Source organism: Culex quinquefasciatus, chromosome 2 (genome assembly GCF_015732765.1).
Source record: "Culex quinquefasciatus strain JHB chromosome 2, VPISU_Cqui_1.0_pri_paternal, whole genome shotgun sequence".
In the NCBI taxonomy this organism is placed as follows: domain Eukaryota; kingdom Metazoa; phylum Arthropoda; class Insecta; order Diptera; family Culicidae; genus Culex; species Culex quinquefasciatus.
Genome location: NC_051862.1, coordinates 166302784 through 166326407, shown reverse-complemented (window position 1 = coordinate 166326407; position 23624 = coordinate 166302784). Strand labels below are relative to the sequence as shown.

The 23624-nt window shown below is 33.9% G+C and overlaps 1 protein-coding gene across 3 annotated transcripts in view; it reads left to right on the top strand.

The window, feature by feature from the left end:
• The window catches only part of LOC6041960 (zinc finger protein chinmo), a 147530-nt gene that overhangs the window by 42436 nt on the left and 81470 nt on the right, over positions 1 to 23624 (top strand). For all 3 annotated transcript variants that reach the window (XM_038258431.1, XM_038258432.1, XM_038258430.1), the window contains exon 2: positions 21587 to 21609. The gene's annotated coding sequence lies outside the window, so the exon portion shown is untranslated. The remainder of the gene's footprint in view (positions 1 to 21586; positions 21610 to 23624) is intronic.

Below are 23624 nucleotides of genomic sequence, written 5' to 3'. Positions count from 1 at the left end.
TGAGAACTAACAATAGAAAGTAATTTTTCAATGATTTTTTTTTGTATTATTATGCAACATGATTTAAATTATACGAGAAATTAACACCATTCCACAAAAATTCTTCTATTTTTTCACATTTAACCCTCTAACACCTGTAGTTGCACCAGTGCTCCATAATTCTTTTACTTCAAATTGTAATTTATTCAGTACTAGGTATTCAACCAATTGAATTAGTTCTTTTTGCACAAATTCGATTTTCATCTCATTTGATCATGGTAAACACAAACGTGAAAAAAATCACAATTTTAATTTGGAGGTAAGGAGTTAATATTGTTTTGATGAAATAAAATCAATCTGTTAAAAGCTTACCTAATTGTAATAATTTAATACTCATTATTCCCATCTATTCCCAGATGCTTCAAAAATTAATATTCTCAGAAATAATTCTGATATCATAATTTCTGATTAATTATATATAAACCAAACAATACATTTAATTGAACAAAATCATGTTGAGTTTGTTCATTTATTATTTTTTCATATCAATTTCAAAAAATAGTTCCAAAAATGTAAGAAAATGTATACTCCGCTTGAATTTCGGGAATTCCCGGGAAATTTACAAATTTCCCGGGAAACGGGAAATATTTTTTTTCGGGAAATCCCGGGAATTCCCGGGATTTTTTTTCCCGGGACGGGAAATTGGACGCTCTATCTTTCACGTTAACCATTGGTTCAATATTCAATGTCTTTTAAGAAAATTTGTGGGAAATTTTGTGATCTTGCAGCTTGGTCACGATATGAAATTTAATGAGAATTACTTTTTGATTGCAAATTTGATTTTACGTCAAAAACGTTACTTAATCCACCTTTAGGTGGTTGGTGCCTTCCTCATATTCATAAAGTCAATACATTCAGTAAAAATAGCAACATGTTTAACAAATCAACTTAACAATCTGAGAAAAAGTGTATAAATCCAAAAAGTGTATAAATAACACTTAAGTGCTAATAACTTTTAATAGGGTTGTCAGATCTTCAATGTTTTGAACTCATTGGAAAGGTCTTTTTAATACCTTTCTGCAAATGTTGAAAAATTGGCAGCATTGCCAAATGAATTTCGAAAAGCAAAAAGACTAAGGCCGATGCAAATATTTAAAAAAGTTTTTGTCCCTCGGCCCTGGCCGAGGTCAATGGGGGAGCAAAAAAATAAAAAAATATAAAAATTTAAATAACAAGCTATAGTCTCCGCATTTAAATGAAAAAAAGTGTTTTCAAATGCATTTTACACTAGTTCAGTTGTTTTGCAATCATTAGTTTTCAAAAAATCTAAGATCTGACAAAAACAAAAAATGTATCGAAAAAAAAGATTTTGCATCGAAAATTTTCAAAAAAATTTAAGATTTTTTAATAAACCCAAACATGCTAAAAATGATTTTAAACGCAGGAGAATGTATTTTAATTTGATTTCAGCTGGTTGCACTTCAATTTTCATTGAAATTTTGAAGTTTATTGTAAAAATATTTTTTTTTGCCCCCTGATTTTTCGGGCCAATTTTGAAAGGGGGTGACAAAAACTTTTAAAAATATTTGTACCAGCCTAATGTTGAAATAGGAAAAAAAATCTACTTTGATATCATTTTGATGCAAGTTTAAATTTTTATCTCAACTTTTATCAAGGACAGATTTTTAATTTCTGCAAATTATGTCAAATTTAGACCAAAGCACCAAAGCATGGTGATCTTTCGTGGGCCCGCGGGCTCCTTTTTTATGATCATGTAAAATGGCCTTTTGACTATTATGTAAAGTGATTTAATAATTCTTAAAAATGTAAGTTTGATTGTAGCTTTCTCATCAAACATTTTTGGAAATAAGTTAGAAAATGGTCAAATATGAGTTAAGTTGAAAAATGTAAAAATAGCCAAAATTAAGGCATTCCATTTTTATTCCCCTCGAGATTCGAAATCATGATATTTGGATTACGCATCTGCGTACCTATCATCTGATTCAGGCAAACCAAAATTTATTAAAATTAGAGAAATAATTGTTGAAAAATCTTTTCGCAGCGATCTATCATTATAGCTGCGAGATAAAAATAAAATTGTATTTCATAAATTATTTCAGACAATGAAAGAGCTGATAGAAGCATTTGTGAAAAAAACTGCTTGAAAATATAATTTTTTGTTCTCTTTTATGACAAAATTGTCAAAAAATACTGAAATAAAAATAATTTCAGGAGATAGATGAAGCTCACGAGCTCACACAGTAAAAAAATGTGTAAATTTGATTGGTTCAATATTACTCCCTTTACTATGAAATTAAGACTGAAAAAGTGGTATTACAACGAAAAAGTGATAAATTTACTCAGTTTTAGATGGAAAATTACACACACTTTTTTCTGTTATTAATGGCTCATTCCCAGATGAACACAATAAAAAATATGTAAATTTGGATGGTATAATTTTGGAAGGTTGAATTTTACCTCTTTTATGATGTAATTTTACCTCAATTAAGATTGAAAAAGTGACATTGTACCATAAAAGTGGTAAAATTACACATTTTCAGAGCTTAAATTACACATCTTTCCTGACATGAAAGATGCACCGTACACAGCAAAAATTCCGATGGTAAAATCGCATGCAAAAGCATGCACATCACCTTCGTCAAAATAAACACTTAATATTACACACTGCATGTACAATTTTTGCAAACACAAAAAAAAGTTGCAACCGACGGGATTCAAACCCAGCACCAACAGTAAGGACTGCCGCCTTAGCCCACTCGGCCATCAGACCGATGAAAGGCTGTAAGGATAAACGCATATATGAGCTTGACATTTCGGTTAAGTACGTTTCCCATACAGATGGGCTACATATTTCAGGGTGTAATATTACACAGAATTTCATAAAATAATGCAAAGTTTATTTTACACCCAGGCCTTTTACACGCAGCTGGATTACTACTTTTTTAGCTGTGTAGGGTGGTCCAAATCCGGGCTTTCTCGGGGCTATCCCCTGAAATCAAAGATTGACCCACCACTACCCATTCCAAATTGGAGCTCATTCTGACCACGGAACCCCTCCCTCTAATCACTTGAAGTTTGTATGGGAAAAATCGTCAAAGGCATGGAGAAAAGCAACTGTTTCAGTTTTTTTAACCATCAATTCGGCAGAACCATCATTAAATTTTGAACAACTTTCCCAAAGACACCATATTTTTAAGTTTTTTGCTGCAAAGTTATTAGCTTCCGAAATGGACCATTTTTGCGCAAATGACTCTAAGGGGCTACCTATTAGAGGGAGGGGTTCCTAAAATTGAAATTTAGCCTTGTGAAGGGTCAACCTTTGATTCCACCCTAATGTACCCCTTCTCTTTGATATTACCTTGTTTAACCCTCTACAACCCAACCCCGCCTTTAGACGGGCATCGGTCTAAAAATTCGCAAAAATCAATTTTAAAATTTTTGATCTAAAAAAAGCATTGGATAGAAGAACTCTTGATATTTTAGAAAATTTTAGAGTTGAAAGTTTGACTTGTTTTATGTGACTTTGCCAATGTTTAAAAAAATGTATTTTTTCTGGGGTCAACTTTGGTTGTGTTTTTTCAACATTTCCAATATTTTTTGTAGTGTCCCAGATTATGCCTCAACAAATTTATGTTCAATATGAATGTCGATGGTGCCATTCTTTAGCAGGAAATGTGAAAAACATGAAAAATTAGATAGGCAAAATGTAATGATAGGAGGTTGTCGAGTAGGCCAAATACTACCAAAAACAAACACAAACTAAACAAGATAAATGCAAATTAAAATATCAAAAATAAAACAAGAGTAGAATTTTTTTTTCGTAGAACAAAAGTTGCTCAAAATGACCTCCTGAACAAGGGGAAAAAATTAGAAAAAAAATTGTGCAGAAGAGGGTTAAAATGTACTGTTTAATTCTAAAGAAGGATCTGGTACGTTTCGCCGAATGTCGTTTCGCCGACGGTCATTTCGCCGAAAGTCGTTTCGCCGAATGGTACGTTTCGCCGAAAGTCGTTTCGCCGAATGGACATTTCGCCGAATTTTTTAGGTACTGTTTGGGGGTCATCCAAAAACCACGTAGACGCTGAGGGGGTTGTGTGGGGGTTGTTTTTTTGTTAAGAAAAAAAAAAAAACAAAAACATATAAAAACTTAAAAAACAAAAAATGTCAAATACCTGCAAATGATTTGTTTTCATTTTCTTATGATTTTCAAAGAACTGCTAATGTATAAAAGAATGCAAAATCTACAGAAGTATTCTCAAACCCTTTTTAAGTACTTTTTTTTAAATTAGATTACCAAAAATTGAAAAAACTCAGAACATACAAAAAGTAAAAAAACAAAGAATGTCATATACCTGCAAAAAATTTGTTTTCATTTTTTATGATTTTCAAAGAACTGCTCATGTATAAAAGAATGCAAAAACTTACAGAAGTATTCTCAAACCCTTTTTAAGTACTTTTTTTTTAATTAGATTACCAAAAATGAAAAAAACTCAGAACATACCAAAAGTTTAAAAAAACAAAGAATGTCAAATACCTGCAAAAGATTTGTTTTAATTTTTTTATGATTTTCAAAGAACTACTCATGTATAAAAGAATGCAAAAAACTTACAGAAGTATTCTCAAACCCTTTTTAAGTACTTTTTTTTTAAATTAGATTACCAAAAATGAAAAAAAAAAAACTCAGAACATACAAAAAGTTAAAAAACAAAAAATTTCAAATACCTGCAAAAGATTTGTTTTCATTTTCTTATGATTTTCAAAGAACTGCTCATGTATAAAAGAATGCAAAAACTTACAGAAGTATTCTCAAACCCTTTTTAAGTACTTTTTTTTTAAATTAGATTACCAAAAATGAAAAAAACTCAGAACATACAAAAAGTTAAAAACCAAAGAAAGTCAAATACCTGCAGAAGATTTGTTTTCATTTTCCTTTGATTTTCAAAGAACTGCTCATGTATGAAAGAATGCCAAAACTTACAGAAATATTAAACCTGTTAATTATACTAATTTTAATGATCAGTTTATTTATGAAAGTATGAAAAACTCACAAAATAATAATAATAACACTTTTCTTTCAATATTTTTTTTGTATGAAGACTAAAATTGATAAGAGTGGTTTTTTAATATATTTTTTTTAATATAAAATACCTTTTTTTGAAATAGTATGCTTAAAAATCCGCGTATGCTTAAATTTCCAAAAATAATGTTTTTTTACCTTTTTTCTATTATTTATAAGCGGCAAATAATTACTCTTGAGCAATTCTCTGAGATTTCGGTCATTCGATTTTTTTTGTATTTTTTAATCCGGCTGAAACTTTTTTGGTGCCTTCGGTATGCCCAAAGAAGCCATTTTGCATCATTAGTTTGTCCATATAATTTTCCATACAAATTTGGCAGCTGTCCATACAAAAATGATATGTGAAAATTCAAAAATCTGTATCTTTTGAAGGAATTTTTGATCGATTTGGTGTCTTCGGCAAAGTTGTAGGTATAAATATGGACTACACTGAAAAATTGATACACGATAAAAAAATTGGTGATTTTTAATTTAACTTTTGTCACTAAAACTTGATTTGCAAAAACACTATTTTTAATTTTTCATTTTTGATATGTTTTAGAGGACATAAAATGCCAACTTTTCAGAAATTTCAGAATGGGCAAAATCTTTGACCGAGTTATGATTTTTGAATCAATACAGATTTTTCAAAAATCGAAATATTGGTCGCAAAATTTTTCAACTTCATTTTCCGATGTAAAATCGAATTTGCAATCAAAAGTACTTTAGTGAATTTTGAAAAGTGCACCATTTTCAAGTTATAACCTTTTTAGGTAACTTTTTTGAAAATAGTCGCAGTTTTCATTTTTAAAATAGTGCCCATGTTTGCCCACTATTGAAAAAATATTTTTGAAAAGCTGAGAAAATTCTCTATATTTTGCTTCTTCGGTTGATACGACTTAGTTGCTGAGATATTGCCATGCAAAGGTTAAAAACATGAAAATTGATGTTTTCTAAGTCTCACCCAAACAACCCACTATTTTCTAATGTCGATATCTCAGCAACTATAGGTCCGATTCACAATGTTAATATATGAAACATTTGTGAAATTTTCCGATCTTTTCGAAAAAAATATTTTCAAAAATTCAAAATCAAGACTAACATTTCAAACAGGCCAAACATTCAATATTACGCCCATTTGAAATGTTAGTCTTGATTTAAAATTTTTGAAAGTATTTTTTTCGAAAAGATCGGAAAATTTCACGAATGTTTCATATATTAACATTGAAAATCGGACCTATAGTTGCTGAGATATCGACATTAGAAAATGGTGGGTTGTTTGGGTGAGACTTAGAAAACATCAATTTTCCTGTTTTTTAACATTTGCATGGCAATATCTCAGCAACTAAGGGTCGTATCAACAAAGTCCGAAAAGCAAAATATAGAGAATTTTCTCAACTTTCCAAAAATATTTTTTCCAAAAGTGGGCAAACATGGGCACTATTTTTAAAAATGAAAAACTGCGACTATTTTCAAAAAGTTACTTAAAAATGGCTATAACTTAAAACGGTACACTTTATAAAAATTTCACTAAAGTACTTTTTGATTGCAAATTCGATTTTACATCGAAAATGAAGTTGAAAAATTTTGCGACCAATATTTCGATTTTTTTAAAATCTGTATTGATTCAAAAATCATAACTCGGTCAAAGATTTTGCCCATTCTGGAAATTTCTGAAAAGTTGGCATTTTATGTCCTCTAAAACATATCAAAAATGAAAAAATTAAAAATAGTGTTTTTTGCAAATCAAGTTTTAGTGACAAAAGTTAAATTAAAAATCACCAAATTTTTTTACCGTGTATCAATTTTTTCAGTGTAGTCCATATCCATACCTACAACTTTGCCGAAGACACCAAATCGATCAAAAAATTCCTTCAAAAGATACAGATTTTTGAATTTTCACATATCATTTTTGTATGGACAGCTGCCAAATTTGTATGGAAAATTATATGGACAAACTAATGATGCAAAATGGCTTCTTTGGGCATACCGAAGGCACCAAAAAAGTTTCAGCCGGATTAAAAAATACAAAAATTAAAATTAAAGAAAAAAGACCGATTCCGTAGAGAACTGCTCTCTTGAACATGCTTATCAAAAGAGAATCATTGCATTGTCCTTGAACGTAGGAGACTATGCTTCATGTGCCTGGTTTCTTTGCTACACAGTTCGTGAGGTCGCGGTCGAAGGTATTTTATTTCAAATGTCACTTTTTTTTGTTTTAAGTTGATTTATTTTGGGGTTTTTTAAAGGTAAAAATGTCCAATCCACTGAATTTAATGTCAACCATTTACTATGGAAATCAGTTCAGCGATGACGTTCTGTTTGCGGTGCAAGATACATGTGGACCTGTTTATTTATGGCCTGCCTTTATAAAACGCATCATTTTGACGAGGACGTTTACCTATACGGAGAGGATAAAACTTACAACGTTCTTGTGGGTTAATGGATTTAGAGATTCCGATCAATGGCTCCAATTCGTCGTGCGTATCAAAGGATTATGCTTCCAGAAATACTACAGAGAGCTCCAGAGTCTTTTCCGGTACTTCAAGATTGAAACTACTCAAAAAAAGTATTTTTCCTTTTGCCTCATGCACAAACGTTACGAATTTCTTGATGGTAGTGTCAGAGTGAAAGATTTTTAATTTAAAATAAACAATGAAATTGTAATTTGTTTTTTGTCTTATATTTTTCTTTTTTTTCTTTTTCTTTTTTATTTTCGTTTTCTCTTTCTTTTTATTCGGCGAAATGTCCATTCGGCGAAACGTCCCATTCGGCGAAACGACATTCGGCGAAATGACCTTCGGCGAAATGACCCTCGGCGAAACGACATTCGGCGAAATGTCCCCCACCCCTAAAGAGTTTACTACAGAATATAAGATAAAGCACCATTCAAAATGACAACATTTATCAAGCAATTTCGAAGGAACTAGTTTTCTTATACCTTCTCGATGAAAACAAGCATCCCAACATTCTTGCAGTCACACACGTCTTGAATCCCAGTTTCCCTCAAAATTCATTTCAGAAGCATTCCCTGCAACTGAACCGCTCAAAATGTTGGCTGCCGTGTTCCCTACACCAAGAATCCCTGCCATTTGGGGGATGCGCGCAGAAGCAGAAACTGCATCGAACGTCATAACCCCTGCGTAGATCCAGCGAAACTCACACACAGTCGGCTTTTCCGGCTTTCCACGGGAGTGGGATGGAGCATACGATTTTCCGTCCCTTTTCTCGGTATTGGTGTGGCTCGGCATGCACGACCATTGCTGTGTTTGGCGTAGTGCAAACGAGAACGAGACCCTTAAGGGGTGGTGGGGGGGGTTTCTATGCGTGCCATCGTGCTGCACGGAAAATAGGGAAAAACTGCCTTTCCGCAGAGCACGTGGAAGCAGAGCTCCGCTGCGAAGGAAAACGAATTTTGAAAGTGAAAGTGAATTTTCCGACTGAAGAGGGAAAGGGGGGGGGCTATATGCAGCCTGAAATGTGGCTCCGTATATGCTGCTGCTGGGCATTGAGACTTGGGTAGAACAGAAAGAGAGAAATCGACTTTTGGGTACAGCACAGCCAAGCTGAAGTGGTGTCCCAGTGGGAAAATACAGCCGATATAATGGTTTGTGACCAGTCGGGTAGGCTGCGGGACCAGCTGAAGTTCGGTGGAGCGGGAAAATGCTCCGTGGTGAGTGTGGAGGGGTTCCAGAAGAGGTAGGTGCAGCTCGCAGCTCAAGCTGAAAATGCGAAAAATCGATTCTGTCGATGCTGTTGGTTTTTGGAGTTTTTTCGGGGGTTTCGCTTGTTTCAAAGTATCATTTTCAATGTAAGACTGTACCATCGTACAACTTTAAATGTAACAGTTTGAAAGACTTCTTGTGACTCCAAACAAACTTACGAGTAAAATGTACCAACGAACAACTCTTCAGCTGGAGCATCCCACCAAAATTACACCACATTAAACCCGCTTACTAATGCATGAAACCTCCAAAAATCCCAAAGCCCAACTTCGAGCCCGAAACCAATCGATGACCTTCCACAAACGTTGACACGGGGTTTCCAGGGGACCGCACGCCGAGCTAGAGTGCTTCCGAAACCTCCCCCCCATTCCCAAACTTTAAGCTTTGAAAAATTCAAAACCCAACTCACACAGCTGTGACAGTTTTCAACCGTGTTCCAAAAGTTGCGTGGGAGGACTCCGCCACTCTCAAGGAGGCCGTCTAAATAATGGATGAAGCTTCCGCTTTCGATGCTGGAAAGCTTTCTCGTTGTTTCAAAAAGTCAAATTGTTCGATTTTCTCGTGCGGGCTCGTAAATCACCTGGTTCAACGTGGAAGTTACGCAGTTGGACGCCGGACTTTGCCGGTTCAAGGTGGACTAATTTGAATAAATTAGTTTGTCGAGGAAAATCGATACCCGGGTCGGACGCAACAGAGCCGTTTTTTGGGAGGGTCAGGGGGTGGTGCATTTGCTCCGTTCTTTGTTCTGGAGGGTTTTCGCTTTCTTGTTGAGTTGCGTTTGGGAAATTACCTGTACGTGTCTATTTTGACCTTGTGGGGGAGGACTGGTTTTGTGGCTTTTGGATAATGAATGGGCAGTCGTTTGTTCTGTGTGCAGCTATTTTCGGTCCAAGTGTCCTCAAGGTGAACCGACTTCAGTTGAATTTGAGTTGAGTAATATGGTTGGGAGTTCCGGACGGTACAATTAATGATCAGTAAGATACTGTGGTGAAGAACTTGCTTGTTATATCCAAGTAAGATTGGTAGACTGTAAAATAGTCAGAATGTAATATTGAGTGATTGTCAGAATTAAAAATGTCAGACTATAACTATTAAGTACTGTAAAATTATCATAGTATAATATTGTAGAACTGTAAAACTGCCAGATTTTTAACAGTCTGTGTGACTGTAAAATTGTGATACTTTTACAGTATGTGTTTTACAATTGTCAGACTGTAAAATCGACAGACTATAAAATTGTAAATCAATGTAAAATTGACAGACTATAAAATTGACAGACCTTAAAATTGATAGATTGTAGAATTGACACAATGTAAAATTGACAGGTTGTAAAATTCACAGACTGTAAAATTGACCGATTGTGAAATTTACAGATTCTAAAATTGACAGATTGTGAAATTTACAGACTGTAACATTTACACATTTTTTTTGAACATTTACATACTGTAAAATTGATAAACTGTAAAATCAGCAGACTGTAAAATTGATAAACTTTAAAATTGAGGGATTGTAAAATTGAAAGACTGTAAAATTTACAGACTGTAAAATTGTCAGACTGTTAAATCAACAGATTGGAAATTGACAGGCTATAAAAATTGTCAGAATGTAAAATATACAGACTGTAAAATTGACAAACTGTAAAGTTGTCAGATTGTAAAATTGACAGACTGTAAAATTTACAAACTGTACGATTGACAGACTGTAAAATTGGCAGACTGTAAAATCGAAAGAAAGTAAAATTGACAGACTGCGAAATCGAACGACTCTAATATTGACAGACTGTAAAATTGACAGACTGTAAAATTGACAGACTGCAAAATTGACAGACTGTAAAATTGTCAGACTCTAAAATTGTCAGACTGTAAAATTGACAGACTGAAAAAATGACAGACTGAAAAAATGACAGACTGAAAAAATGACAGACTAAAAAAATGACAGACTGTAAAGTTTACAGACTGTAATATTGCAGGACTGTAAGATGCTGAGAGTGTAAAATTGTCAAAATTTTATATTGGAGCAATTCCATGTCAAATAGGGAATCGGTTGTACCCGACCCTCTCCGATTTCAATAAAACAATGTAGACATGTTATCCTAGGCATATATAAGCCATTTTTGTGTATATTGAGCCAGTAACACTCGATAATGACATTTGAGAAGGGCGTGCGTGTTTTCAATATTTTTGTATTTCGTAATTTAAAAATTACTGTATCTCGAAGCCGTTGCATCGTATCAAAAAGTGGTCAAAAACAAACTTGTAGGAAATTTGACGGGTTTTCCGAAAAAAATACACTGAAAGAAAAAAACACTCCACTTTTATGAGATTTTTTGATTTTTAAGTTTAAAAGTCAAATTTGAAGGTGAGCCCAAGATTTCTTTGGTGGTTTTTGGCAATTTCTATAAGCCGGACTTGATTTTTCAGTTTCGAAAATATTTTTACCAAAAAGCTCGTCCAATTTCCCATAAGTTTGTCTCTGATCACATTTCAATTGGATGTATGGGCTTACAGGTATAAGCTAATTTATTATCCAGGTTACTTTACTACATTGAAAAAATGTTATGTTTGAATTATGAGCAATGTAATTAGCATATATCTATAAGCCCATACATCCAATTGAAATGTGGTCAAAGACAAACTTATGGGAAATTGGACAAGCTTTTCGGTAAAAATATTTTCGAAACTTAAAAATCAAGTCCGTCTTATAGAAATTGCCAAAAACCATCAAAATACCTATTTTTCAACAATTTTATTGTTAAAACCGCTGTAACTTCACAAGGATTGGACTTAGGACAATGGTCAATATGGAGACTTTTATGTAAAATTGTCTGGAGAATCGATTCCCGTATTCGGCTTTTGAAAATTTTGACGTTTAGAGTACTTAAAAAAAACAGTTTCAGTAAATGATTTTTGTATTTTTTTAGGTGAGTTGCTCCATCCTGCATTTTTCGTGAGCCTTTTTGCAACATCTTAGGCTATTTTCATAAAAATTTTGAACGAAAAAAAATCGTGGGCTCACCTTCAAATTTGACTTTTAAACTTTAAAATCAAAAAATCTCATAAAAGTGGCGTGCTTTTTTCTTTCAGTGTATTTTTCGGAAAGCCCGTCAAATTTCCTACAAGTTTGTCTTTGACCACTTTTTGATACGATGCAACGGCTTCGAGATACAGCAATATTTAAATTACGAAATACAAAAAATATTGAAAACACGTACGCCCTCTTCAAATGTCATTATCGAGTGTAACTGGCTCCATATACACAAAAATGGCTTATATAAGCGTAGGATTACATGTCTACAAAGTTTCATTGAAATCGGAGAGGGTCGAGAAAAAAGTGCCTAAAAAATTTCTGTTTTGGGCTGGGATTGCTAATTGAATAACTGTAAGACTGACTGACTGTAAAATTGTCAGACTGTAAATCTCTTATCTTGGTAACATTTACAATATTGACTGTCTATGAAGCTAGATCAAAATGTAAAATTTCAAGACTGTACGATTTTTGGGTTTTAGATTATGATATTCTAAATAATTATCAGATTGAAGATTGGTGAACTCCAAGATTGTCAAACAGGTTTTGAAGAGATCGGATTGATTTGATATAAGCATAGTTTGAAATTTTCCCAAAATAATAAAATTCTTCGGAAATTCAAGATTTCAAAAACGAGAAACATTCCTCGAAAATTCACAACCTTCAATTCAAGCTAATTCGTTCAAATTGTCTCTTCATTCATGCGTTGCGCCGGGAAAACTCCCCAGCACAGCTGGGAAAGTCTTGACAAAAATACGAACCAAGAAAAAAAAAGAAAACAACCCTCATGACAGATCCTCATCGTCGACCGTGGCTCGTAAATCAGAGTTCCACGAAGGCTGCCACTGTCTGGTGGGGCCTTTATTTACGCATTTTTCGCGGAACCTAATCGCAAAACTTTTTCCCAGTCTGAGAAGAAGGCGGCAAGAAAAAAAAACCTTGGAAGCAAAACAAGCTCGCGTTCACAACAAACCTTGACTCCCACCCTCCCACACATATACATACGAAGATGCTCTGACTTTCATGGGAAAAGCGAGCTTCTCCTTACGGATCTGTTTATTTTGCTTGCGTCTCAAGGAAAAAGGCGGCATCATTAGCCTTTTTTTGCACTCCTGGTGATGGGAAACGCATATTTTGCTTGCGATATGGGAAAACAACATCAACTTTGGGGGATTAGGATTAGGTTGAAGAAGAGGATTCTAGAGAGTTTGAAATGTTTGTGGTATTACTTTGAAATTTTTGTAGCTTATAGTACCGAAATTGATCATTTTGATTTTTTGAATCAAATTTGATGGTTTTTCAACTTTAGTTGAAATCGCAAGTTTCTTTTAATAGATTTTAACTTGGATATTTGAACTTACTTTTCAACAAAGAAGAACCACCCAATTTCAACCCAGGAAAATGTCAGAGTTTGACAACATCAACTTTGGGGGATTAGGATTAGGTTGAAGAAGAGGATTCTAGAGAGTTTGAAATGTTTGTGGTATTACTTTGAAATTTTTGTAGCTTATAGTACCGAAATTGATCATTTTGATTTTTTGAATCAAATTTGATGGTTTTTCAACTTTAGTTGAAATCGCAAGTTTCTTTTAATAGATTTTAACTTGGATATTTGAACTTACTTTTCAACAAAGAAGAACCACCCAATTTCAACCCAGGAAAATGTCAGAGTTTGAGCACAAGGACAACGGATTTTCTTCTTCCGAGTTCACTTTTTTGTGCTGCATCACTTTCACTTTTCACATTTTCCCTGCGCTTTCCCACAGTCGTTACCTCTCTCTATCTCGTCTCTCTCCACCCAGTTTCCCAGTTTTCCAAAAGCATCCTGTATACAATACCCACACAAACAGTCTCTCACACCCAGAAAAGAGCTGAGCATGATGGCAGTTCCGCATTCTCCCTCTGTATTGGTGCCATATCTGATTTTAACACTTTGAATCTGTATGAGTGCGGCAGAGTCTCCACCACCCATACACACGCACGACGGTGAGGCCAGCTGCTGGAGGAAAACAAACTTCCTGCGAGAGAACCGGTTGCGGTGTGTGCGCGAGAAGTCCTCCCCTTCTCCCCACTTGTGTAGAGTACATAAGCCAATGAATGAAAAACAAAATCGACCCCCCCCCTTCCCCAACCAAACCACCCACTTTTGTCAGCACATCTGTGTGTGCGTTGTGTTGCTCTTGAACTAAATCGGCGCGCACGTTTTTCCGACCCATCCCCCCTTTAGGATGGTCGTATCCTTGGACGCGACCACTGCTGCTATCTCTTGGTCCAATCTGGGTATGTGCGCTAGGGGAAAAGGACTAGCGGGTTTACATAAGTCAGCCGCATTTTCCCCCCACTTCCCCACCCAAAATTTGCTCCAAACGAGCTGTAGGATTGGCTCCAGTGTGCAGTGCAGTTTGCCTTCTCCGTTAACGAGCAACTGTTCCTGGTGCACAGTGGGATGGGAAAATTTGATGAAAGTGCAAATTTAATACATTTGATGAAATTTTAAATCAATAATCCTTATTTTATTATCACTAAAATTAAACTTAAATTTCGAAATAACAGCCATACACCCTTTGATCATAAATGAAGGCAATTAAGTTGAATTCCGTTGAATGATTTTCAATTTATTACTAATAAAAATCAACAACTTGTTTCTGAATGTTGGAATTTAAATAAAAATTGATTTCCATAATATTTTTTTAAAGTTGTGATGAAATATAAAAGAAATAAATAATAATATTTGGCTGTTTTTAACTACCCATTTGTATTTCAATTGAAAAATATTAAAAAAAGGGTTGTTCTTGATAATCTTTCTTGTTTTTTTAATGCTCTGAAACTAATGTATTCCAAACATTTTTTTTGTTTGGCAAGCAACAAAAATCTTTTTTAGCGGTTTAATCACACTTATACTGTACTCGACGGACTTTGATTAAAATTTTAAACCGAAACATTTTCATATTCTACAAAAGAAAAAAAAATCATGGTGATCTTTCATGGGGTAACGCTGACAGATTTTTTATCATTAAAACTAACGATAACTCATTCATAAAATCTTTGTAAAATTGACTTAATCCAACCACATCTTGTTAAATTTCCACTTCATTCACAAAGAATATAAAGTTTGATAATGTAGTATGTTTCAAAGTATAAATACTCACCAAATTTCACAAAATACAGTATATTTTGAAAACATTCAAATTTTCTTTATTTGCAATAAGGGCGAACGAAGCAAAATTGTGTGTGCATTTTCACTTCAAAAAAAAACTTTTTTTTTTTGTGAAATACTCAAATTTTCAAAAAAATTTACGAAACTACTAAAATTTTATAATTTGCAATTTGAGTATTAAACGGTGCGATATTTTTTAAGCATTTTAACATTATCAAATATTTAAAAAACCAGTTAAATTTTGACAGAATATCGATTTTTTTTTACAAAATATGGTAATTTTGAAATTACTCAAATTTTATAATTTGCAATATGGGTATCAAACATAGCGAATATTTTTGCTTGTATTTTCACTTAATTAAAATTTCTAAAAATACTTTATTAGCAGAATACTGAATTTTTCATTAAAATTTTAGTATATTCGATATTCGATTTTAAATCTCAATCCATTTTGGAACAATTATTGCTTATGACTAAGAGATTACCAAGAGTAAGAAAAATTAGAAAAAAAACTTACTGAAATTGCAAAGGAAAGGGGATAGAAATAGAAAAAGCTGAAACTAGATCACAGTTTAAAAAAATGAACATACAATTTCGCTCCAAACCCATATTGCAAAAAAATAAAATTTGAGTATTTTCAAAAAGTACTGTATTTTGCTATTTTTTTTGTAAACTTACGATACTATATATTCAGCAATTCCCTACGAAAACAGCTTGATTCGAAAGAAAAGTTCTCCGATCGGGCTCAAAATTTTTCTGGGGGATCCTTTGCCGAAATAATTAGACCCGTATTTTTTTGTTTGGTCATTAGGGTGACCTACACCGTGTTAGGGTGGTTCGAAAACTGGCAATTTTCGTCGATTTTCGCAAAAACCACTTTTTTCAAAAAATCATATCTCCGCGCCAATTCATCCGATTTTAGCTGTCCTAGACGCAAAAGAAAGGTGATTAGTTTGGCTACTTGGGAAAAATAGTAAGAAGTTTCAAAAATCTAAAAAAAAGGTTGAATGAAAACATAAAATAACTGTTTTGAAGGTCTCGGGATTAAAGAGCCTATGTCTGAAAATATCTTTATCGGATTCCTCGGAAAATTTCACATAACATATCAAAAAATGGTGAAGTTATATTTTCGATACTCTGAAATACGATTTTTTGAAAATAAAAACTGGATTTTTCGACGCGCCACGCGCAAAAATGGGAAAATGACGAAAACGGGAAAAAATCGACTTTTTTCACTAAAACTGCGATAACTTTAAAATGTCAGCGATGACCTATACATGTTAGGGTACCAAAATTTTTGTTATTAAAGGACGCAACTTTTGGTGCCATAACATATATACTGCCCATGTTCGCATAAATGTCCCATATGCAAAAACAGCAAGCTGAGAAAAACGCATTTGAAGTTTGTCCCACACATAAGGCTATGTGTTAAGTTTTCGCGAAAAAACTGGATTTCCTCCTGATTTCTAGAACAAAGTATTGGATGTTATATGCTTTTCTGAAAGATCTCACGATTTTGAACAAAACTGCATCAATCACTCAAAAACGATGAAAATGCATATGGGACATTTATGCGATCAGGGGCAGTATAGGTCATCGCTGAAATTTTAAAGTTATCACAGTTTTAGTGAAAAATGTCGTTTTTTCCCGTTTTCGTCATTTTTCCATTTTTGCGCGTGGCGCGTCGAAAAATTCAGTTTTTATTTTCAAAAAATTGTATCTCAGAGTATCGAAAACAGAACTTCACCATTTGTTGATATGTCATGTGAAATTTTCCGTGGAATCCGATAAAAATATTTTCAGACATAGGCTGTTTGGTCCCGAGATCTTCAAAACAGCATTTTAAGTTTTCATACGACCTTTTCAAATGTTAAGCTGGATTTTTGAAACTTCTTACTATTTTTCCCAAATAGCCAAACTAATCACCTTTCTTTTGCGTCTAGGACAGCTAAAATCGGATGAAATGGATTGGAGATATGACTTTTTGAAAAAAGTGGTTTTTGCGAAAATCGACGAAAATTGCCATTTTTTGAACCACCCTAACACGGCGTAGGTCACCCTAATGGCCAAAATAAAAAATTCTGGTCTAATTATTTTGGCCAAGGATCCCCCAGAAAAAAAATGAGCTCGATCGGAAAACTTTTTTTTCGAATCAAGCTGTTTTCGTGGGGAATTGCTGTATTTTAAGTGATTGCTTTGAAAAAGTCAATCTTAGAAATATATTGAAAATAAGTTATCGTCCGTTATTGTTGCTAAGGTTATCGCATATTGAATTATCGAAATAACTATAATGATAGAACTATCGATAATTAGATAATTTTATCGTTTATTTACATCCTTGGTAATTTCACATATTCTACATAAATTGAGGTAAAATTACAACCAAAAGGAAGGAATATTCCTCCTCCAACTTTTTCAAACTTCCATAATTAAATTTTTTTATTGTGTTTTTTGATTTAAATATAAAAAACTACTATAATTTGATAAGAGACCAGGTTGAAAGTGACGATTTACAATAATTGTAAAGTTTCTTTCAAACAAAATTTCATTAGTTTTTTTTTCAACTGTAATAAGCAACTTTTTACGTCGAATCTGTCAAACTATATCCCCATCTTTTATTTTATTTTTTTATGTTTTTAGTAGATAAGAGATTTTTTTAAGTAGATAAAAGATTAAAAGTATCCTTGAAGGAATATTGACAAACCATTTATTTGCTTTGCAAGGGTTTACTTTTTGAAATAGGGTTTTTTAATTTTTCATGGAGTAATCCATTTTTAGTTAAAAATTACGAAAATTTAGAGAACTTGTTTCTTTTTCATTTATTTTTGATGCAAACGATTCATTAAAATACTTATTATTTTTCGCTTGATCATATATTTTTTAAACAAAATAAAAAAAAATCAGAAAATTTAAATTACGATGACCAATTATGTATTTTTACCAAACACAATTAATTTTATCAAAAATACAAAACAAAATCACTGATATTCAATTTTGTAATTTGAATATGAGCCTTGAGGCAAGAATGCGGCATAAATTCATAGATTTATTTTATTGTTATTAACAAGTGCAAATTCATTACTATTTCTGAATCACGTTAGGGTGAGGTTTTGTATAATAACTATAATTTTAATGGATACTTTTAACTAAGCAATTTGATTTTTCAATTTTTATTTCTATAAACAAAGATTTCAAAACAAGCTGTCACTTTCGTTTGAATAATTAGTATTTTTCATATTAAAACTACCAAATTTTGTCTACCAAGAGAACATGTTCCAAAACAGATCCCTCAAATCACCCACCCTACTGGCATGACATAATACAGCTTCAGCCTCCACTGGGTGGCGTGGGCGGCCCGAGAAAGTGAAAGTGAAAGCGCAAACACAGTGCACACAAACACCCAGTTTCACATGCCCAATCGTATATACAAGGACATCGAATCCTGCCGGTTGCGCTTGAAAAATGTTTCTTTTTTTTGTCTTCTCCTTCTTTTTTCCCGTGTGTTGCTTATTTTCCTTCTGCTGCTGCCGCCGCCGCACGCGGATGCCACCCAGCCTTCTCCCCACCTCACTTCTTGCATAATGGTGGAGCTCCTGTGCTGGGTGGGTGGTTTGTGCTGCGCTTTGTTGTTATTTAGAACAGTTTTTTTTTGTTGTTGTATTGCCGTTGGTTGCGGCGTTCGCACATTTGTTCAGCTCTGTTATCATTCTTGAATTGTGTGGCTGCTCGATGGAAATTTGGGGGTGGAGGTTGGTGGGAGGAGGTTGTTGTTTTTTTTCGCTTCTGGTCGTTCATGTTTTTATCGGGGTGGAAATCTGCGGAAAAAGCAAAAAAAAAGCGGAAAACTCGCAAACGCATGCAAATAATAGAGGGTGTATTTGTGTATTTGTTATGGTGCTGGATGGTTTTCGGTGGAAGTTTTTGGACAATATATTCCTTCAATGCTTAAATATAATTTTGTTGGTTTTTTTTGATGAGTTAAAGTATCAAATAATTAGAAAGTCAGAAATTTTATTGGAAATTATATAGGTAATCTTGTTACTATTTAGTCTTTTTCCAACTTAATACTCCTTGAAAAATCAATGCAATTATTTTTAGAAGGAAAATAATTTATAATTTGTAGCTTAATCAAATAAACATATTTTAACCGCATTTTGTAATTTGCGAATTTAACGTTTCTACAGGATATTTTTAGTATTTTCATCTCTTATAACATTGTGTGTTGTTTTGATCATTATTTTTTAATTCGTGTTAAACATGAAACAGTTTGTTCATTATTCTTTTTGCTGATTTGATTACAAATAGGGAGAAAATTAGATTTTATAGTTGCCATTACAGTTTTAACCTAATAATCATATTTTTTGTTATTAATTTCAACAAACCAGATTATGTCCTTTACCTCTCAAGAAGTGCCCCTTCTTAAACATAGTCAACCTTGTCAAATCTCGTCCTTACTTGGCTTGTTTTGTACTTAAAAGCCCAAGTGGCAGGACCCTAAGTGGAAAGCAGCAAGATTTTCCCAAACAAAAGTCGCTTCCACTTGACATGCAAAAGGACCTTCTTTTCTTTTTCTATTGCACTTGTTACGTACATGTGTGTCATTTTCCACGTTGTGGAAATTCGTTAAGGTAAAATATGGGCCTAATGCGAACTTGAACAGTTTTTCGAGCCTAACCAAAATAAGCAAGAGAAAAAAACAAGAAAATTTCTTAATAATTTATTGTCGTTGCTATTTTGAGCGGAAAACAATCCGAAAGTTATTGAAATGTGCGGAAAAGAGGCACAAAAAAAGTTCTACCACTTTTTTGTTTTCGCAACGAATATTTGCATTTATTTTCGACTGCGCGACCATGTCGCGATGGGTGCGTTTATTGAAACGTTTCCAAAAATTCGACATAAAGCCCTACGAAATTTGTCAACCACTAAACGCACCCCGTACCACCATTCACAAACTGCTGAACGTGGCAAAAAAATCGGCACGAGCCGGCTTGTCTTCGCGGCCGGAAAAATATTAGCAAACTTTCAATATTTATTACACTTTGTGTGTTTCTGTGTGTGTGTGCGCGCACAAGAGTGTGTGTGTTTGTTGTGAACAACATGGTCTCGATGATCGAGGAAAAAAGGAACAGAAAGGAAAAACTTTTTCCCTTCCGCACTGATTTGAAAACCCTTTAAGGAAGAACGAAATTCTTCGGAAAGTAGCAACTGTTTAGGGCATCTCCACCGTGGTTTGCAACAATTTATTTAAAAAGATCTAAATTTGAAATTGTCAGTTTATTTTTTAGATTTCAAGTTTTTTTTCATATTTGAGTTATTTTTTTTTCAATTAAATGTTTTTTTGATTAGTTTTGTTATTTTTTAAGGACGTCGCCACCGTGAAGTGATTAAAATAATATATTGCTCAATATTTTTTGTAATGCAAAACTCTAAGGGCATCTCCATAGAAATATCAAACAACGAATAAATGGATAATTAGAGCATCTCCAAATGAGGTGTAATTTAAAATCGCAAAACCAGAAATAGCCTCAGCACAATTCCAAAAGGAAAGTTTTATCTAAAACAACCAACTGATAAGCTTATATTCCCTACCGCCAAAGAATCAGGCGTCTCCATCGCCCACAGTAAAAAAGCTCTTCACGTCAATTTCACAACCCATTTCCCTTAAATCTCAGGTGTATTGCTGGAGCAAAACTAGCCTAAGCCTTCCTGGTCAACGCACTGTCAATAATCGTAAAGATAATGAGCAACACAGAACTGGCCCAGGAAGTCCCGGTTATGGCCGCAGGCCATGTTCCCGTTAAAAGAGCCGTTTGCTGTTGGGGAAATAAAAATTATTTTTAACTGCTTGAGAGAGTGGCTGTCTTCCGGAAAAGGATTCATCTTCAAAGTTTTTTTTTTTTGCTTTTTGGGGAATGCACGCAGGATTTCAGGATTGCAGGAATTATTTTAATGGACTATTTTTAAACGCATTAGGCTTCGTCAGGACAATGGTTGTCGTTAAAACTGTTTTAACCACCCATTCTTTGAACACGGGAAAGCCATTGAAATTAGTTTAACGGCAGGCTCGTTTTTGGGTTCATTCTGGATCCGAAATGGAGCTTCGGACAGTGCTGCCCTCTAGTGTTGGATGATAATTAAATTTAGCTTCAGGATTAATCCTGAGGGAGGTAGTTTTGACGCTGCAGAATGGTCATTTAAAAAAAAAATGGGGAAAATGTTCCCAGATTGGCTCTAAATGGAAGGGTCAATGTTTATTGAAATGATATGTTAATGATTTTTTGAGTGTGTCTCGGGGGATTTATCGATGTGGTCAAGCTAGGCATCTAGTTTGAAATCTTGTTTTTATTGGTTTCACAGTTTTTAATTTTGCTTCAATTGTGTACTTAAAGCAGAATTACGGCAACATTGTCAAAACATTTGCTATTTATAAGAATGAAGATAAAAAAACAATGATATTTTTTTCTTATCACTACTTATTTCATATCCCGAAAAAATACCATAAATTTATTATTGAAAATATTGAAAATAATTTTTTCGTCAATAATAGTGATCCCAAATTAGGGGCATGTAACCATTTATTTATTATCTAAAAAAACTAATAAGTGTATTATTTTTCTTTTACAGATCTCACTCGCTCTAATTAAGAGGTAAGCCACCAAATAATCTCTATCTGTTATGTTTATCATCATCGTTGTCGATTCCTGGTTATTTTTTTCGGCGATTATCGCAGAAAATATATTACAATTAATTGGTATTTTCAAACTTTTCTTTAAATCTTCAAATTTTACAAATTTTAATCTTCAAATCTTCAAATCTTCAAATCTTCAAATCTTCAAATCTTCAAAGCTTCAAATCTTCAAATCTTCAAATCTTCAAATCTTCAAATTTTCAAATCTTCAAATCTTCAAATCTTCAAATCTTCAAATCTTCAAATCTTCAAATCTTCAAATCTTCAAATCTTCAAATCTCTTTCAATAAATCAGTGCACAGTGGTCCGAAACCGAAATCTAGCGTGACAAAATTGATAGCGTCCACACGATAAGATTTAGAGCTTTGGTGCCTTGGAAACAAATGATCAGGGTCAAAAGGGGCATCGTTTGGTATGGTGGACATTAGGGTGGTTCAGAATTTTTATTTTGGAGGGATTACGAGATAGTGCTTCGGTGTCTTCAGAAAAGTTGTAGGAGATACTATTCTGAGCAACTTTGCTCAAGATTACGAAGCTCTATCTTTAAACGGGAAGTTTTCATTATTTAGTTTCATTCATTATAGTATATCATTATAAGGTGTTGATGTAAAAATGAGTTTTTTGAATTTATCAACTCAGGCTTATGTCGTAGCTAATTGGTATCTTCTAGACATTTGTAGAGCTTATAAAAACACACATTTATCTTTCAAGAGAACGAAAATCGGACATCTCAAACGAAAGTTATAGCCAAAACTCGACGAAAAAGACGCCATTTTGAAATATGAATATCTTGAAAAGGTGGTGGTCAGCTGAAGTTAAACAATGAATCAAAAATGATCAGTGGGAGCCAACCATCCGTTCACGGTTTAACCTCTGAAGATCTCTACTTTATCAGTCAATACCGGCGCCCTCCCAAGAAGCCTGCAGTTCAACGAAAGGGAGGAATGTTAGTCCGATAGTTGAAGTTGCAGACTCATCAAGCACATAGTTTTTCGCTATATACTTGTTGATACCGCTTGAGACCGTTGAATGCACAGCATCTCCTTCAAGCATCACGTGATTAATTTTTTTTTGGGTTAGTAGGATAAGGTATTGGCTTTTCGATGCCTCCCGAGCTACGACGCTATGAGGAGGACTTTCATAACAGACCTATGGGGAGGACTTTCATAACAGACCCGTCGGCGAGCCTTCCGAGCAACGATGCTATGGGAAGGTCTTTTTGGTTAACACACAAACTCACTCACACACAGTTATTTTGCTCCACTATTAACTCAACGATGCAAATTGTCAGTGCGTCTTTCGTTCATTATATAGAAATGGCTTTTTCACCGCAAAAAATAAAACCTTATTCGAAAAATTTAAACACAATCCACCCGACGCCGTGCCTTCCGATCAACGATGATATAGGAAGGGCTTTGAAAATCACAAAAGAAATCACTTTTCACTCCGAATATTTTTTACGACCACGCGCTCCCTTTGTCAACTATGCACTGATGACGCTGCATTTTCAGAGGGTAATCTTCTCCTCGAAGCACACAATATACGACAAAAATGTGGAATAAAAGGCACACACAAAAAAAATCAATTTTCACTCCGAATATTTTTTATGACCACGCGCTCCCATTTTCAATTATGCACTCTTTGCTGAAAATTTCTCGGAAACCTTGTTGGTTAAACTCATTTCATCTCAATTTTAAAATGAGCATTTTTAAATCGTTTTTTGCCCATAACTTTTGATAGAATTGACCAAAATTAGTTTTCCTTGAACAAAAATGTTCATTTTGACAAGCTCTACAGTTGTCTAGAAGGGCCCCAAAAATGTTAAAAATGATCTGGTGGTTGTAAAAAAAAGAAACAAGTTTTAGCTGAAATATTTTAGGATTCCTGAAACTAACGAAGACACCAAAGCTCTAAATCTTAACGTGTGGCCGCTATCAATTTTGTCACGCTAGATTTTGGTTTTGGACCACTTTG